Raw genomic sequence first — 18,372 nt, forward strand, 5'->3', positions numbered from 1 at the left:
TTCAGATTTGGCCTCAGTGCAGAATCTGGATGTTAGGTTTTTGTGTGTGTGGTGTCCTGGTTGCAACTCTGCCCCCGCCAGTGTAACTACCACTCCCCCTGCCTGGCATGAATTAATTTCAGGGTGTTGGGAAGTGAAGCCATAGCTGCCAATGCTGCCACCGTCATTCTTGACTCTGCCCGTGATACGAGGCAGGCGGTGGCGGGAGTATCTAGGGAAGGAGAACATCCCGAGTGCAACGAGGCTTTCTGAGCTTCAGAACACCAGCCTGGAAACAGCCCAGTGGCTGGGCTGCGGCTGCAGCTGCCTGGAACTTCCTGGGATTCACCCGTCCAAGAGAGGGACATCTCCCTGACAGCAAGGAATACAAAGGAGAGGCCTTGCCGCCTCTGACGTGCCTCCGGCTCCGACGCAGCGGGGGCCCTGGGCGCCCAGGTAGAGCCCGGCTGCTTTTCTGCAGGCTCGCTTGACACCAGCGATAAGGGAGAGTGCCAGGCAACTGGACACAAGGTGAGGAATCGGACATGCTGCCCAATGGAAGGGACAGCCAGCCCCGACCTCGGGTGGGGAGTGCAGCTGCCCTGCATCTGCAGCTAAACAAACCACGTAAATCATCCTGGCAGATAGATAATTAAATAATTATCAGCCACTTAATAATGAGGAGTGGGTGTTCAGCATTAGCATATTAGACAGTGTCTTTAAGGGCTAATTGTTGCATTACATCAGAGTTACTCATTCATTATTCCTGTCATTTCGGGTGATAATTTGCACTTTAGAAGACAGTGACAATTTTAGCAGCAATTAGAGGCATGTCAGCTTGGGCCTAGTGAGTTACTGTCACAATTATGAGCAGTTTTATTTTATATTATTATTATTATTATTATTATTATTATTATTATTATCTGAGCATCCTGACTTGTTGGAGTGTGCTTAAGGGCAGCCTGGTCAGGCCATGAAGCTGACCCACCCGGCTGGGACAGCCTAAGCTGGCAAAGAGAACGGGGCTGCCAGCAGCCTTCAAAACTTTCCAAAACGGTGACACAGAATCTCGGCTGGGAGATGCAGCACACGCGAGACGGTTCTAGACAAGGAGGCAACAATAGAAGGCAGAACAATTAGAATCATAGAATCATAGAGTTGGAAGAGACCACAAGGGCCATCGAGTCCAACACCCTGACAAGCAGGAAACACCATCAGAGCACTCCTGACATATGGTTGTCAAGCCTCTGCTTAAAGACCTCCAAAGAAGGAGACTCCACCACACTCCTTGGCAGCAAATTCCACTGCCGAACAGCTCTTACTGTCAGGAAGTTCTTCCTAATGTTTAGGTGGAATCTTCTTTCTTGTAGTTTGGAACCATTGCTCCGTGTCCGCTTCTCTGGAGCAGCAGAAAACAACCTTTCTCCCTCCTCTATATGACATCCTTTTATATATTTGAACATGGCTATCATATCACCCCTTAATCTCCTCTTCTCCAGGCTAAACATGCCCAGCTCCCTTAGCCGTTCTTCATAAGGCATCGTTTCCAGGCCTTTGACCATTTTGCTTGCCCTCCTCTGGACACGTTCCAGATTGTCAGTGTCCTTCTTGAACTGTGGTGCCCAGAACTGGACACAGTACTCCAGGTGAGGTCTGACCAGAGCAGAATACAGTGGTACTATTACTTCCCTTGATCTAGATGCAATACTCCTATTGATGCAGCCCAGAATTGCATTGGCTTTTTTAGCTGCCGCGTCACACTGTTGGCTCATGTCAAGTTTGTGGTCAACCAAGACTCCTAGATCCTTTTCACATGTACTGCTCTCAAGCCAGGTGTCACCCATCTTGTATTTGTGCCTCTCATTTTTTTTTGCCCAAGTGCAATACTTTACATTTCTCCCTGTTAAAATTCATCTTCTTTGTTTTGCCCCAGTTCTCTAATCTGTAAAGGTCGTTTTGAAGTGTGAGCCTGTCCTCTGGGGTGTTAGCCACCCCTCCCAGTTTGGTGTCATCTGCAAATCTGATCAGGATGCCCTTGAGTCCATCATCCAAGTCGTTGATAAAGATGTTGAATAAGACCGGGCCCAAGACAGAACCCTGTGGCACCCCACTAGTCACTCTTCTCCAGGATGAAGAGGAACCATTGATGAGCACCCTTTGGGTTCGGTCAGTCAGCCAGTTACAAATCCACTGAGTGGTAGCATAGTCAAGACCGCATTTTACCAGCTTCTTTACAAGAATATCATGGGGCACCTTGTCAAATGCTTTGCTGAAATCAAGGTAGGCTACATCCACTGCGTTCCCTTCATCTACCAGGCTTGTAATTCTGTCAAAAAACGAGATCAGGTTAGTCTGACACGACTTATTTTTCAGAAATCCATGCTGATTATTGGTGATCACAGTATTCCTTTCTAGGTGCTCACAAACTGTTTTCTCCATAATCCAGCACATGTTTGCAATTTGGTCTCTGGTTCCTCTGCCTCTTCTAAATCCAGCTTGCACTTCTGGGAGTTCTCGGTCCACATACTGCTTGAGCCTGCCTTGTAGAATTTTAAGCATAACCTTGCTAGCGTGTGAAATGAGTGCAATTGTACAGTAGTTGGAGCATTCTTTGGCACTGCCCTTCTTTGGGATTGGGACTGATCTTCTCCAATCCTCTGGCCACTGCTGAGTTTTCCAAATTTGCTGACATACTGAGTGCAGCAGCTTAACAGTATCATTGTTTAAAATTTTAATTAGTTCAGCTGGAATATCATCACTTCCACTGGCCTTGTTATTTGCAGTGCTTTCTAAGGCCCATTTGACTTCACTCTCCAGGATGTCTGGCTCAAGGTCAGCAACCACACTACCTGGGGTGTACGAGACATCCATATCTTTCTGGTATAATTCCTCTGTGTATTCTTGCCACCTCTTCTTGATGTCTTCTGCTTCTGTTAGGTCCTTTCCACTTTTGTCTTTTATTATGGTAATATTTGTACGAAATGTTCCTTTCATATCTCCAATTTTCTTGAACAGATCTCTGGTTTTTCCCATTCTATTGTTTCCCTCTATTTCTTTGCATTGCTCATTTAAGAAGGCCTTCTTGTCTCTCCTTGCTATTTTTTGGAACTCTGCATTCAATTTCCTGTGTCTTTCACTATCTCCCTCGCATTTTGCTTGCCTTCTCTCCCCCGCTATTTGTAAGGCTTCGTTGGACAGCCACTTTGCTTTCTTGCATTTCCTTTTCATTGGGATGGTTTTCGTTGCTGCCTCCTGTATAATTTATGAGCCTCCATCCATAGTTCTTCAGGCACTCTGTCCACCAAGTCTAAATCACCAACACAGGAGCCAGATATATGGAGAAACGTGACTCAAAGAAGTAGGAGGCCCAGGGTTCGCTCTGATTGTTTAGAAATACACAATCTCTTTGAGGTCCTCTCCCCTAGCATGGAAGACGAAGAGCAGACTCCATTTGAGGATCTCTCCCTCATTACAGTCGATCAGGTATATGAAGACGAGCAGCAAAGTCAGTCCTCAGGGAATGTGCAGGCGACCTTGGAATGGACAGCTCACGGAAGAACCCTGACCAGACCTAAGAGGAGGCGTGTAGTGGTGATAGGGGATTCCCTACTGAGGGGAACAGAAGCAGTGATCTGTGGGCCTGGCAAGATGTCTCGGGAAGTGTGCTGTCTCCCCGGGGCTAAGATCCAAGATGTAACTGAATGACTGCAAGGAATCATAAAACCCACTGACAAATACCCCTTCCTCTTGGTTCATGTGGGAACCAATGACACTGCAAGCAATAGCCTCCAGAAGATCAAAAGAGACTACGAGGCTCTGGGCAGGAAATTGAAGCAATTAAATGCACAAATTGTCATCTCATCTGTCCTCCCAGTTGAACGACGTGGCCCAGGGAGAGAGGGAAAAATAGTGGAAGTGAACAGCTGTCTTTGCAAATGGTGTAAACAGGAACAGTTTGGATTCTTAGATCACGGACTGCAGTTTCTTGAAGATGGACTTCTGGCAAGCGATGGGCTGCACCTCACAACGGTTGGGAGGAATGTTTTTGCCAAAAATCTCAGAAACCTCATCAGGAGGGCTTTAAACTAACTAATGTGGGGGAGGGAGACAGTGGTCCTGAAGGTAGGAGTCTATCAATTGATGAAGTTGATCATCCAAATGTCATAGACCAAATGGAGCAAACAGCACGCAGACCTAGTGGTGGGAGGAAAAAATCCTTAAATAAGAGACACGGGGGAATGATTAATGGACTTCAATGTCTGTACACTAATGCGCAAAGCATGGGTAATAAACAAGATGAGCTTGAGCTCTTGGTACAGCAAACTAAATATGACATAATAGGCATCACTGAAACCTGGTGGGATAAGTCCCACGATTGGAATGTAATAATGGAGGGATACAATCTATTTCAGAGAAACAGACCAGACAAGAAAGGAGGAGGAGTGGTGTTATATGTCAGGGATGTGTATACCTGTGAAGAGATCCAAGATTTAGAACCTCAAAGCCAAAGTGAGAGCATTTGGGTCAAAATTAAGGGAGAGAAGAATAACAGGGACCTCATTGTGGGAGTTTAGTATAGATCCCCAAGCCAAACGGAGGACATAGATGATGCCTTCCTGGAACAGATGGCCAAGCATGCAAAAGGAAGGGAGATAGTAGTAATGGGGGACTTCAATTACCCGGATATTTGTTGGATGTCAAACTCAGCCAAGAGCGTAAGGTCAAACAGATTCCTCACTGGCCTTGCAGACAACTTCATTGTCCAGAAAGTGGGAGAAGCAACAAGAGGAACAGCCATTTTAGATCTGGTCCTAACCAATGTTGATGACCTGGTTAGTGGGGTAGAAGTGGAAGGATCATTAGGCGCGAGTGATCATGCTCTTCTGAAGTTTACTATACAGCGGAAAGGAGCAGCCAAGCATACTAGGACTCAATTTCTTGACTTTAAGAAAGCCGACTTCATAAAACTTAGGGAAGTGCTGGGTGAGATCCCATGGACAGTAATACTAAAAGGAAAGGGAGTTCATGATGGCTGGGAGTTTGTTAAGAGGGAGATAGTAAAAGCACAACTTCAGGCAATACCAATGAGACGGAAACATGGAAGGTGCCTAAAGAAGCCAGGGTGGCTATCTAAAGAACTTTTAACTGAGTTAAGATTTAAAAAGGATGTGTCCAAAAAATGGAAAAGGGGGGAAACCACCAAAGAGGAATTCAAACAAATAGCCAGCACGTGTAGACACAAAGTCAGAAAAGCTAAAACACAGAATGAACTCAGGCTTGCTAGAGAGGTTAAAAGCAACAAAAAAGGCTTTTATGGGTATGTTCGTAGCAAAAGGAAGAACAAAGAAACAGTGGGGTCAGGAGTGCTCTGATGGTGTTTCCTGCTTGGCAGGGGGTTGGACTCGATGGCCCTTGTGGTCTCTTCCAACTCTATGATTCTATGATTTGCGAAGCCAGCTGTTCACTTCCACTATTTTTCCCTCTCTCCCTGGGCCACGTCGTTCAACTGGGAGGACAGATGAGATGACAATTTGTGCATTTAATTGCTTCAATTTCCTGCCCAGAGCCTCGTAGTCTCTTTTGATCTTCTGGAGGCTATTGCTTGCAGTGTCATTGGTTCCCACATGAACCAAGAGGAAGGGGTATTTGTCAGTGGGTTTTATGATTCCTTGTAGTCGTTCAGTTACATCTTGGATCTTTGCCCCGGGGAGACAGCACACTTCCTGAGACATCTTGTCAGGCCCACAGATCACTGCTTCTGTTCCCCTCAGTAGGGAATCCCCTATCACCACTACACGCCTCCTCTTAGGTTTGGTCGGGGTTCTTCCGTGATCTGTCCGTTCCAAGGTCGCCTGCACATTCCCTGAGGACTGACTTTGCTGCTCATCTTCATATACCTGATCGACTGTAATGAGGGAGAGATCCTCAAATGGAGTCTGCTCTTCGTCTTCCATGCTATGGGAGAGGACCTCAAAGCGATTGTGTATTTCTAAACAATCAGAGCGAACCCTGGGCCTCCTACTTCTTTGAGTCACGTTTCTCCATATATCTGACTCCTGTGTTGGTGAACTAGCCTCCTTCTCAGGGGAGTCCCCTGTCTCCTCCTTGGTGGAGACGGTGTGCTCTGTTGCTTCCAAGAAGAGCACCAGCTCTCTAATACTTTGGAGCATAGCTACACGTTCCTCCAGTTGCTGGACTTTGTCTTTTAAGAGGGCAATCAACATGCAAGTGCTGCAGGTAAAGCTGCCTGCAACCTTTGGCAAGATGGCAAACATTGTGCAGGAACCGCAGGCGACTGCAGCTGTTCCCTCACCCTCCATCTTGAGAACGTGTCGTTGGGGGTGGCTACAGCGGTCCTCCATCATAAAAAGCGTGAAGACAGGACAAATAACTCCCCCCAAAAAAACCCCTAGGTCTCCCCCAACAAACGTTTGAGACTAGCTCCCCTAAATCTAAAAGATGAATCAAACTGCACGTGCCGCTAGGCGCGCGCCGCTGCCCTACAAGCTCTGATAAGCTCCTCCCACAGCTAATCACCTGCCTCAACAGAAACCCTGCCCCCTCTGACCTTTGCACAGGGAGAGCAGCTAGTCAGCCACAAAGAAACACACACACAAGAAAACCCTTTTTGCTCCTTCTTCAGCTGCTGCCCTGCAAGCTCTCCCTTCTCCCAGGGAAAATGCTTTCGTGGAGCTTGTTACACGAGACACGTGACCATGCAGCATTTCCACCTGTTCAGGGAAGAGCCGGTCAGCCTCTCTCCGTCCGGTTCTGGTTCTGCTTTCATCCACACACCTTTACATATATTGCAGACAGAATGCACTTCTTTCCCCCAATCTCAGAGCGGGGAGAGACTACAGAAGTTCCAGCTATTACTCAGGGTTCTGTTTCTTTGGAATTGAGGTCAGTGGTGTCTGTGGTGTCTTGAGGAGATATGGCTTCATTTATAGACACAATATACAACCTGAGCATATGATGGAGGAGCTTACAACACCCACACTCCCAGCGGATCTCGCCTCCCCATCAGGGTTGCAGGGGAGCCTTAGTCACAGCTCTTGAGTCCCGCACACAGCAAAACATGCCTCTTTCCCCCTGGCATGGAGCCCCCGCACCCCAAAACTCAGGCAGTGCCTGCACTTGGGGCGCCGGCTCTTCTTCTAGCTGAGGTCTTGGGGGGGGGAGTTGTTGCTGCTGGTTTTTTGTATCTTTAGTTTAGATTTTGTTGTGAGTTATGTGCAAATCGTTTTGTTTTTAATGTTTAATAAATGACTACTTTTGTTATGTTGTAGTTCCTATTTTGTCCATGTTGCAAACCGCCTTGAGCATGGTTTTGACTGTCGAAGAGTGGCATAAAAATAAAATAAAATTACATACATACATACATACATACATATGTATGTACCTATACACCTTACCAGGTGATGTTGCTTCCAGTCAGGTGAAGGGGTCCCCCCCCCATTTGTCTCTATGGCAACAAGGTAGCCTCTTTCCAGTATAAATGGCTGTACTTCACTGGTCAGCTGCGGCCTTACACCTTCACAAAGGAAATGGCTTGGTCGGCTCAGCAGGTCTGCTGAGACGGGACTGCGGGTTTAGAAGAGACCCACAGGCACATTTAGGGCTGCCTTCCTTCTCCTCTATTTTTCTAAACATTTTTAATCTGCTCAGAGCATCCAGTATATATGAGTGTGTGTGTGTGTGTGTGTGTGTGTGTGTGTGTGTGTATCTGTCTGTCTGTCTATCTATCTATCTATCTATCTATCTATCTATCTATCTATCTATCATCTGCTTACAGGACAGAAAGTCCTCAGGCTGTAGCCCCTTCCTGGAGGCAGGGAGGAAGAAAGATGGCTGCCCCCAAGACCCTGAGAGAACTGCTCCTCTGAGGTGTGTGCAGTCAGCTGTGGGCAGAAGAAGGATGTCCTTCTTGTCTAATACAAAACTGCAGGATCTACCTGCTTCCCGTTCCCTTCCTGCATCTGCGCCTGCTCCCCACCCTGAAAAAACACAGCACAAATATGCAGCTCCCTCTGAGGCCAAAAGGGGGAAAAAAAGCTTAGAATTATTGCAAGGATTAAATATTTCTTTAACTACAATCAAAAAGGGGGAGCAGCCTCTGTAAGCCAAACACCTTGGGAAACATGCATTATAAGGGTACATATAGTCAAATAGAGTTAATTAAGCTAAAACCACAGTAAATCTGTCAGGCCCATATTAATGCGATGGTCAAAATTGGGGGAAATATAGTATTTTGTGTAATAAATCGTGTCCCACTGCAGATTTATGCTGGCATCTGCGTAGTTACCACAGTTTTACAATAATCATTGATCAATCAAACTTTTATGACAAAACTATAATTTTTGCTGTGTTTCTCTATTACTTAGTTTCTGAGTTTGCTTAATTCCCAGAATGCGCCCCAGTAAATCTTGCGTTCTGAGATATAAAGTAGATAATAAGAATGCGATGTAAGATTTGCTTATATTTTAAGCTGTCTTTGCAAATGATTTATAATTAGGACAAAATCTAAGACAAAACATTATTAAAGACAAACGCCACTCTATAAATCACCCGTGTTTGCTTACGCCCCTGGTAATTTATTAGAGGATTTTACTACAGATTTTTGCAGATGATGGCCCCAGCGTTGCATGTCATAAGTGGTAAATATTTATGATTAAGAAAATGGTATGCAAAATTCTAACAATCCCTCAGTGACCTGGTGTGGCAGAACCCGGGACTGAAGCAGCATCGCAGGCCTCTGGGCTTCCCATCTCACGTCAAGCTTTAGCTCAACTCACCTGCACCTAAAGTGCTACGGGAGCACGTCAAACACCTCCCAAAGACTCCTGAGAAGCATAGCTTGTTAAGAGTGCCGAGACTTGTTAGGAGACCCCCTATTCTCCTCACAGAACTACAGTTCCCAGAATTCCCTGAAAAGAGGGAGTGACAGTTACACCACTCTGAACAAACTACACTTCCCAGGATTTTTTGGGGGAAGCCTTGACCATTTAAAGTTGTAAAGTGCAGAAGGGGCAGTCGCAGCCCACTTGGGATATGTGTGTGCAAATCTGAGCTGGTGCCAGACATTTTGCTCTGCTTTCCTTTGGACCACATGGGCAGCCCAGGACCTCCATAGGCCCTAGCCAGGCTTGCGCCCTGGGCAGCTCAGCTCCATGCTGCTAAAGCAGTGGAGTCACACTCCATTGTCTCTTGAGACAGGCGGATGCCAACAGCAGAGCCTGCCAGTATAGAGTCCTTGTTGAGACGTTGATTCTCAATATACTGAGAGTTTGGCAATAGGAGTTAATTCCTTGATTTATGCAGCAAAGGCAGATGGTCAGCTGAGGACTCTTCAGATGGTTGATGGCCCTGCTTAAAACACAGAACAGAGAGAGGCGAAACGGCCTCCTTAGCCACTCAGCCCACAAGCAGTAACTCCTGACTGGCGGCCTCTTTGGCAAAGTGGCAAGGCTGGAGCAACCTCTCTGCCAGGAGGAGATGGTCACACAGTGAACCAAGCTAACTCAAGGGTGTCTAGACAAAGAGCAAACTGAGCTGGTCCAGATGGAGCCCAAACCTCTCCGTCCGGGGACAAAGAGGGGGAAGTCTGAGCAGGCTCAGGGGAATCCCAAGGTCTGGAAAATGCCTCCACCCCAGAAAGAAATGTTTAAGAGAACAATGGCAACAGGGGAGGGGGACAGAGTCCACTAAAGAAAACCCAATGAGGGCTGAGCATACTCAGTGTCCACTCAGTGCTGATGGACTGGGGGTGGGAAGGACAGAAAACTCTGGAGAGGGGGAATGGAACGGAGTATTCCTTAGGAGGGCCAGCTCCTGAAGAGGAGGAGCATGCCATGCAGAGCCCACACTTTGTTGTCCAGCTTAATCCCCCCCCCCACTAAGTGTGGCACTGGCAGACCCTTGTAATTCAGTGACTGACGGATCCCCAGAGGTTCTTTGCATGTGTGGGGCACCCATAAACACATGTGCCAATGACAATTCCTTCCCCATTCACTTCAGGAGCTTGGGGCATGTGGAGAATGAACGAATGAATGGGGAAGGCAGGTGTCTCCTCTCACCTGTACTTACCTGGCCTCAAGAACTTCACCTGAGTCCTAGCAGACGGATGTGGTGGCAGTTCCTGGGGAGAGGGACTTTTTGGTGGTGGTGCCCCAGTCATGGAATGCCCTCCCTGACCCAAAGAGGGGCTCCCCAGGGACCTACATGGCCGCCTTGTCAACTTCACATGAATAAGACCTTTGGATTCCCCTAAGCTTTAAATCTCCCAATCTTAATCATTAATGATTACAGACAGTGCTTTTCCCCCCAACAAAAATGTTTAGGGGTACTCTCATTTTCCTACTCATATTGAAATACTGACCCTCAATGAAGCCAAATTTAGTTTCAGAAAATGTTTAGGTGTATGCGTACCCCTGCGTCCCCCCCAGAAAAAAACACTGATTATAGATATTTATTGATGTTTTAAGATCTGTTGAACTTTTGGTGTGGCTGTGAGTCCTGAGCAAACTCGCCTTCTACTCTCTCTCAGTGGTTTCATTCTGTGTTTGTATGCCACTTTTCCATGAAAAAAAATGTGCTCAAAGTGGCTTACAGCAAAGGAAACAAATGCATTTCGAAACCAAACAGTGCGTGATTTCATTGGTATATTTGATGGTTTAAACATTTGTATAAACTGCCTAAGAACCTTTTACTATTGGATAGCCCCAAACCAGAGTAAATAAGCATCCCCTTCTACCTGAAGATAAAAAAAATATATGGATGTGAAGCATCCCTCCCCCCCCCCCACACAGAGAGGGATCTAAGGGAAACATTCGGCATTTAATATTAAATTGGTAGCATTCTATTCTTTCTGATAATGCTCTGCCTGCACCTCGAGGGGGAAAATGAAAGAAGCCTTCATTTTTCTGCTGGTCAGCCGTTCAACTGTTAAAGGAGGTGACTTTTGCCAGGAACTAGAGGAACAAAACAATCTCTTTCTGGCCTTCAGAAACAGCCGCTTCTTCCTCGCCCCCCCCCCCCCCCGCCCTCGCTTGCTGAGGCAAGAGCCTTCCCTGAGATGCAGCTGCTGACATGCCGGATGTCTTAACAGCCCTTCAGACTAACATGCTGTTAACAGACAGGCACGTATGTAGCCTGCCATGCTGAGTCTTGGCGGAAGCAGACTGACATGTTTGTATGCATGAAACACAGCGAGGGGTGGGCCTGTTCCACACTCTGAGCTCAAGAGCTGGTGGCAGAAGGGCGGGGGTGGGGGGTGGGCAGAGGCATTGGATGTGGAGCGGCTCAGCACCCTTGCAGAAAAGCACCTTTTCGTGCTTGGCCTGAGCCCAGAGCGCCACACCATTTCCCCACACCTATTTATCAATCAATCAATCAATCAATCAATCAATCAATCAATCAATCAAAAAGCCATCAGAGGTAGAGGAGGACAGATTGATTGCAAAAGTGGTTATAATCCATTGTTCTGATCATCTCTCAGCCAGCATAATCTTGACTTTCCCCTTGGTGGCATCGTCAGGAGATGCTGCCTGAGTTGCTGGCTGGCTTTGTTATCAGTCCTGCTCTATCCATCACCAGGCAGATAATCTTTTTGCTCTGACATCAGCTTGCGATAATCTTGCTGTTCCATGCTCAGTATTCACAGGCAGCTCTTGAGAGTCAAGGAGGCAGTTTCTACCCAAATCAGCTGGAAAACACAGAGGCAGCTACCTTGGGACTCTGCACATATGCGCATGCACACAAACCTCAGGTTTCTGTAAGAAGGATCTAACCAGACATGCAGGAGTGACATGGAAATAACACACTTTCCCTCTTATGTGTTCTTTTTTTTCTTTTTTTTAGGGAAGGGCTTTTAACAGTGCTGTGCTGTTTTTATTATCTGTATTTTAATAGATTTGTTCTTCATTTTGTTTTAATTCTTTTACAGTTTAATTGCTTTGTAACAATCATCATTTAAAGTTGATTGGTTGCTTGATTGCATTTATACCCCCCCCCCTTTCTCCAAGGGCTCAAGGCGGCATGTGTGGTTCTCCCCCATAACCACCCGCAGGCTGAGAGGCAGTGGGGATTTCAACCCTGGTTTCGGAGTTTGTCTCCCTAACCGCTACATCACACTGGCTCTCTCTATGTTTTTATCTGTAAGGTTTTCATTTATGTAAGCCACCTTGAGTCCCTGTATGGGGAAAAGGCAGAACAACAATTGCTGGAGTTGGGAAATTCCCTGTCAGTTTTTTAAAGTGAGACCTTGGCTGAATCTAGACACATCAAAAAATGTTTTAGGAAAACACATCGTAAACCTCATAATGGGGAATCATGTTGCTGGAAGAAGGGGCTCTACAGCGCCACCTGGTGTCACAGTGTTATAACACATTTAAAACGCCTTTTCAGAATTAATGTAGGTGATTCCCTGGATATTTTTTGCAGCTTGCTGAAGGATTGTTCCAGCGGCTATGCCATCACCCTTTGTGAAGTGGATTGCTTAATGATTAGTGTTGGGGGACTGATTGGCATTCACTGGGCGGGGGAGGGGTTTGCCTCGGCATCAGTGCCAGACTGGACCAAAGGTGCCCCCCAGAGGTGCAGGCTGCGGAGGGTGCTCCGAGGGGCCCGTGGGGCCTGCTCCCATGTGCATTGTGAGTGTGGGTGGGTGTCAGACTCAGAGAGCATATTTGATGTGGGCGGGTGCTCTGGCATCTGCCTCCCCCCACTTTTACCCCAATGGCCCTAATTATCTGACACGATTGTTCTAAAAAAGAAAAGAGAATGACGACAACAAATGGGAAGAGCAAAACAAGTATAAACTGAATGAATGAAAAACTAAACAAACACAATTTCACAAAGATAAGTAAACAAAATGAGCAGCGCTATGTTTCTAGAAAAACAGGTCCTTCTAAAAACGGTCCATTTTAGACCCATTTACCTGTCGAATCTCCAGCCTGCCTCACTAAGATTTGCTTTTGCTGAGCTGTGTTTTCAAGCTATGCTGTCTGCCATCCTAGATGGACGATATAACAGGGTACCGTACGAAGACAGACTCTATATGTGGGCAACTGCAGGCAGGTGATCTTGCCCCCTTGGCAGAACCGTCCAGATTGCACCCCTTAGCCACAAAAAATAGGGGAAAACAGGGCGCCCGCATATCATATAAAGACCCGCTATTAAAAACCTTTTCTTATGAGGTAGTAATCAATTTTTTTTATTTACAGACATATTTATGGGCATTTTTTTAGCCACGTTTACTCCCCCTCCTCACCTGCGCCCCAGGCAGGGGCCTCCCTCCCCACCCCCCAGCTACAGCCCTGACCAGAGGGGGAATACATCTTGCACTCTTTACTACATTGCCCACTATACTTTGGACCCAGGAGGCAATTTCTCATCTCACCATCCATACAGGAAAGATGTCTCTCCCTGGCAGAGAAGGTCCTATGACTTCTTACTGATGTCAACACTTCAGTGACTCCTAAAGCTGCCCTTTTTGCTTTGGTGGACAAAAGATCAGAGAGAAAACCCTGGACAATATAGCAGTGAACTGTAAGAGAGAGACTGAGATCTAAAGAGAGACTGTTATTTGTGGTGCAACACCCCTTTTGCTTGTATTTATTTCTGATTCAAATTTGTCATGGCCAATGGCTAGAACAATAAAGTTATTTGGATTGGATAGAAAAAGAGGTGCCAGAACTCACCATGAACGCTTGTTCTCTTAGAATGGCAATGGCCCTCACTTGAAAGGTGCTGGAACTGAGTTCCAGCTGGAAAAAAAGTCCTGAAAATGAGTATTTAAATAACAACCACAAGAAATTTTCCCTTGCACACCCCTGACATCCCCTCACCAGGAGTAAAAGTTAGGAGTGCCGTTTCCTGCAAAAGAAAAATTTATCTTCCAGGTGGTGCAGCAACATTCTGTTTCCTTTATCAATTTATCTGCTGCTGGTTTTTTAGGGAGGGTGGATTGAGGGGATGAGATGGCAAAAATATTGCAAAATATTTGTAAAAAGCTAAATCATGCCTTAAAATTGAAAGTATTAGTTGATTGGCTAGTGTGGTCTACTGGTTGCTTTGGGAATCATACATACAAAATCTAAATTTTGAAGCTGATTTTAACTTGTTTCCTTATAAACAGGAATTGTGGGGGAGAAGCAATCTGTGCATCCCGGAACAAGTGCCAGTAGCTGCACAGGCACAGCACCCATGGTCCAAAAGGAGGACTGGGAGCACCCACCCCACCAGCCGAGGGAGCTGCTCATGTCCAGGCACCCCCTGCAGCTGGGGAGGCTTGTCTGTGTGTCCACTGGTTCAAGGCTGCTTGCAGTTTTGCTTTCTTTTAAGCCCACTGCTGGCATTGCTCACCCAGCGGCGGAAACCCAGCTGTGCTGGCTTCACAGACGTGAGGCAGGAGGCGGAAAAACACTGACAGCCTCTCAACCTACCCAAGGATGAGGCACCCCAGTTACCGCTCTGTTACGCATCAGGCAGGTGGGCTTCCCAGCTGAATATTTGGGCAGAGTTACTAAGGCTTCTTCTCCAAGCCTTTCTACTTCATGGAATGACAAAAGTGTAATCTTATCAGAACAAGTTATTTGTTGTTTACCGTTGTAACAACTGTTTTCTCAAAATTTATCTTCTGTAACTTGAAAATAAATAAAAACAGTATTTTTTAAAAAACAAAACCCCAAACCAAGGGGCAGTGGTCAATCCCATCTCTTTGCTGAGGGTACCTGCTTTGTGCACCTGTTTTCAGACACCTGTTCGTCACATGCGCACATCGCATTTTGAGGCAGGTGCTTTGTAAAAAGCAAACAGACGCAGCCGGACGCTTCAGTGCCGGCCATGCCTGCAGCAGCCCCTCCGCCTCAGAGGAGTCCATCAGCAGGGGCAGCTGCCTGGCTGGCTGTGGAGTCTCCTTGGTTCTGCCTCTGGGCTGGGGAGATTTGTTTCTTGACCTCCTGGAAATGAAGGCAGTGGCAACGGTCCCTCCTGGCAGCTCAGGCTTCCTGGAAGGCGCCTCTTGGTCTTGGGACTCCCGCTTTCCATGTTTGGTGCCACTTTTCCCAACACAAAGTGGATGTGATTTGTCCTAATTTATGTTTCCTGAACCCTTTCCAAATTTACTTTTAGGGTCCTGTCAATATTCATGACATGTGACATTTATGTTCCCTCACCCAAATTTATTAGTGCTGGATGTCACAAGATGCCAGGAGAGTTTTAAATGGGGACAATTTATGAACAAGGTGGGATAAGGTTAAAAACAAAGGGATACATTCAGTGTTTCAGATCGAAGGACTATATTTCATTTGCCTGGGAAAGGCGTGAGTGGGGGGGAGGCAAGGGGGGAGCAACACGGGAGCAGAGCAGGCGGAGGTGGGGAGAGTGGCATCAAGTGTCTTGGGCACCTGGGCACTTGTCTGCCAAACAGCCTTCCCAGACGGAGCCCACGTCCCCTTGGAACAACACCCCTACCCACCCTCTCAGGTGCTGGGATCAGTGGAAGGGGCCATCCCTCAGGAGTTCGGGGCTGCTGGTAGCCCGGGAGAGGGCCTTCTCTGCAGCAGCCCCTGAGCTGCGGAACTCCTCCCCACTGAGGTGCATCTACATAGCTCCTTCAATAATCAGCTTCTGATGAATGCTGAAGATGTGCCTCTTTTTGCTGGCTTTAAATGATTGAGAAGTATATTTTTAGGACCTGCCTTCTGTGATTGTAAAGTGTTTTAAACTGTTTTTAACACTGCATTTTAATTGTTGTAACCTGCCCTGGGACCTTTGGATGAAAAGCAGGTCAATAATAATTGTAGCACCCCTGCCAAGTGGCTCTGGGTTTCAGAGATTTATGCACAGCACAGCTGAGTTTATTAACCCCTAAAAGAGAAGTGGGGTATGGACAACCGAAGATAAATAGGAACTTTCCAGGAAGGTTCCCTGGGAGTTGTGCCAGTGCTGAGTTAACCCAGGGCTAATTCCAAGGTAACATTTCATGGCAATAAGGGGAACAGCATGATGTTTTAGCTGGCTTTAATTTCTTAGCATGGCTCAAGCAAGTGAGCCAAGCTGTACCCTACTTCAGGGTGGCACAGACCTTGATGAGACCACAATCCTATATGTGCCCACCTGTGAGCAAGTCCCACTGAACCTAATGGGACTACTTAGTAGGCATGCATAGGATTGCACTATGAGTTGAGAAGGAATCCTTGGAGCTCCCTCTGAGGGAGACGCTTTGCTCTACCTTTGGTCAAACAAAGTCTTCCTGAGGAATCTGCTCAGCTTAGCCAGACAGCCCTCTGCAATGTTGGTAGAGACACCGAAATCCCTTTTGTTACGCGGAGGGTGGGAAAGGGTTTGGGGTTTCAGGAGAAAGAGACCCCTGTGATCCTGGGATGAAGGAGCAACATCCCTGGCAGGTATGTGGGCTCTTTCTTTCCCTTCATCTTGGATCTTCTCAGTCTCCTCTTGGCAGCAGCTATTGCTGTGACTTCCTTGGTTTCCTTCTTCAATCGGCCCTTATATTTTAAAGCTCAGCCAAAGTTTCCTTAAAAATGATGCCTTTGCAGATTGTTCCCCACCCTTGACAAGGCCAGCTCGCCTCCTTGTCAGCACGTGTATAACTCCAGAGTGTCAGTAATGACACCCAACATTTGCCAGGCACCTTTCACCTGCACTTAGTTATCTGGTGGAGATCACTCACCTGCTTCCCCTTCCCACTCCGTTTCCCTTCCCCTTGCAGTGTTGCTCCGCTGCAGCACTTTCTAACGTCATTGAATCAGAGAACTGCAGAGTTGGAAAGGGCCCGGAGGATCATCTAGTCCAACCCCCTGCAATGCAGAAATATGCAGCTGTCCCAGACGGAGATCGAACTTGCAAGTTTGGTGTTATCACCACCATGCTCTAACCAACTGAGCTACACATCCCTCCCAGGAAAAGGCAGCAACTGAAGCTGGCTTGCTATAAAATATAAAGTCAAAGTGTGCTGTATCATGCAGCTTTATTTTTAATCCTCGACTACAAGAAAAAATATATTTCAACCCTGCCAGAGATTCTTTATTTGAAGGTTCAAAATGAAGGTTTAATTTGTATCCATAAAATCATAGAATCATAGAGTTGGAAGAGACCACAAGGGCCATTGAGTCCAACTCCCTGCCAAGCAGGAAACACCATCAGAGCACTCTTGACATATGGTTGTCAAGCCTCTGCTTAAAGACCTCCAAAGAAGGAGACTCCACCACACTCCTTGGCAGCAAATTCCACTGTCGAACAGCTCTTACTGTCAGGAAGTTCTTCCTAATGTTTAGGTGGAATCTTCTTTCTTGTAGTTTGGATCCATTGCTCCGTGTCCGCTTCTCTGGAGCAGCAGAAAACAACCTTTCTCCCTCCTCTATGTGACATCCTTTTATATATTTGAACATGGCTATCATATCACCCCTTAACCTCCTCTTCTCCAGGCTAAACATGGCCAGCTCCCTTAGCCGTTCCTCATAAGGCATCGTTTCCAGGCCTTTGACCATTTTGGTTGCCCTCCTCTGGACACGTTCCAGTTTGTCAGTGTCCTTCTTGAACTGTGGTGCCCAGAACTGGACACAGTACTCCAGGTGAGGTCTGACCAGAGCAGAATGCAGTGGCACTATTACTTCCCTTGATCTAGATGCTATACTCCTATTGATGCAGCCCAGAATTGCATTGGCTTTTTTAGCTGCCGCGTCACACTGTTGGCTCATGTCAAGTTTGTGGTCAACCAAGACTCCTAGATCCTTTTCACATGTACTGCTCTCAAGCCAGGTGTCACCCGTCTTGTATTTGTGCCTCTCATTTTTTTTTGCCCAAGTGCAATACTTTACATTTCTCCCTGTTAAAATTGATCTTGTTTGTTTTGGCCCAGTTCTCTAATCTGTCAAGGATGTTTTGAAGTGTGATCCTGTCCTCTGGGGTGTTAGCCACCCCTCCCAGTTTGGTGTCATCTGCAAATTTGATCAGGATGCCCTTGAGTCCATCATCCAAGTCGTTGATAAAGATGTTGAATAAGACCGGGCCCAAGACAGAACCCTGTGGCACCCCACTAGTCACTCTTCTCCAGGATGAAGAGGAACCATTGATGAGCACCCTTTGGGTTCGGTCAGTCAGCCAGTTACAAATCCACTGAGTGGTAGCACAGTCAAGACCGCATTTTACCAGCTTCTTTACAAGAATATCGTGGGGCACCTTGTCAAATGCCTTGCTGAAATCAAGGTAGGCTACATCCACTGCATTCCCTTCATCTACCAGGCTTGTAATTCTGTCAAAAAACAAGATCAGGTTAGTCTGACTTGACTTACTTTTCAGAAATCCATGCTGACTATTCCGTGTTCTTTGTATGCCCTTGGGGGTAGAGGTGGATGGGAATAACTATCTATC

General features: G+C 46.7%; 1 long non-coding RNA gene across 2 annotated transcripts; it reads left to right on the forward strand.

Moving 5' to 3' along the window:
* LOC307205457 lies at nucleotides 1-14,596 on the forward strand. 2 transcript variants are annotated; one of them, XR_013834013.1, is made up of 3 exons: nucleotides 1-510; nucleotides 7,775-7,866; nucleotides 14,117-14,596. It is a non-coding gene; the product is annotated as an uncharacterized lncRNA (long non-coding RNA). The 2 variants fall into 2 exon arrangements; XR_013834014.1 differs by lacking the exon at nucleotides 1-510 and adding an exon at nucleotides 7,515-7,655.
* Nucleotides 14,597-18,372: the final 3,776 nt, after the last annotated feature.

The sequence above is a fragment of the Podarcis cretensis genome (assembly GCF_951804945.1).
Source record: "Podarcis cretensis genome assembly, chromosome: 16".
Lineage (NCBI taxonomy): Eukaryota > Metazoa > Chordata > Lepidosauria > Squamata > Lacertidae > Podarcis > Podarcis cretensis.